Below are 1,418 nucleotides of genomic sequence, written 5' to 3'. Positions count from 1 at the left end.
GACGTGTGCTCTTCCGATCTATGGCTTCTAAATCTGGAAAATTAACGTCAAATCATTTTGAAATGTTGTTAAGGGAAGTTTTTTCCCGAATGTTGGTTCTAAATCAGTTCTATTATTAGACTCATGGACTGGTCATTGTCCTGACGTAGTTGCCAGAAATAGACCGGAATCAGTAGAAAATTTTGTTACCTTAACTATACCAGCTGGAACAACAAATACAACCGTTAGATGTATACGGTTTTAGATTATGGAAAAATTTTATAAAACATTTTTCGGATATGGTCATGCTTCTAGATTTAGAAATTAAACTTCATTCAAGAGATTCTATTTTAAAACTACAATCATTGATACATTTTCAATTTTCATCTCCAAGATTTCAAAATTTATTTCAGTATGCTTGGCATAAAAGTGGTTATGTAGATATTAAACTAGATGAATTTGATACACCAGTCAATTTTTGTTTTAAAAAACATTCTAAAGTAACATGCGATATTTGCGGCAATATTGCTATTATAACTTGTGCATGGTGTAAGCAATCTCTTTGCATACATTTTTTTCATGATCATCATATTTATAATCAGTTTGAGCCATAAATATTATATTTACATTATTTGTAATTTTATTAATATAACTTCATTATATTATTGTTATTATATTATATTAATGTATTATATTATTGTTACTCTAAAAGTCAATAATAATAATAAACAATATTAACACAATTTTGTGATCTTACTGTTTTATTTATACTATAAGTTGTTTATTTATACTATAAATTGTAAAAATGTATTCACTTCATATTATGTATAATTAAATAATGTTAATAGTAAAGATTTAATTAATCTTCTCCTTAATTCTCCTTTTTTCCTTTCTGCAATTTCGTTTTTTTTTTTCGTAAAACCTGGAAGTTAAAATTAAATGTTATATAATTACAAATTTCTTATATTTTTATTTCATTATTTATTTCAGTATTTACCATTCAAGCATATTTACCACTATCTTTAATCATCATTTTTAATCATCGTTCAAAAACGTAGTTATGAACGATAAAAAGATTATCATGTATAAACAATTCATTAGGATAACGTTTTAATTATTTATGATAAATTTTATCAAAACGATAAGTTACTGTAGATGTTCTATCGATATTTTAACGATTAAAATTATTTTTATCAGCTAATTATAGAAAACAATAAAAAACGATAACAATTTCTTTCGGAACAGAGAAAGTGGAACGATATATACGATGAGACACGATAAAATACTTGTCAAATCCTATATTAGTTCTAATCGTTTTCTATCAATTTTTTTTAACAGGGTACTCGAACGAAAATATTTCTGTGATAGACGTAAACAGACTGTTTCCGCAATAGATTTGTTTATGTCGATTTAACTTGACACTTATATGATACTCAAAT

The sequence above is a fragment of the Wasmannia auropunctata genome, unplaced genomic scaffold, assembly GCF_000956235.1.
Source record: "Wasmannia auropunctata unplaced genomic scaffold, wasmannia.A_1.0 LD336071.1, whole genome shotgun sequence".
Classification (NCBI taxonomy): Eukaryota; Metazoa; Arthropoda; class Insecta; order Hymenoptera; family Formicidae; genus Wasmannia; species Wasmannia auropunctata.
Note: the sequence above shows the minus strand (reverse complement) of the source record.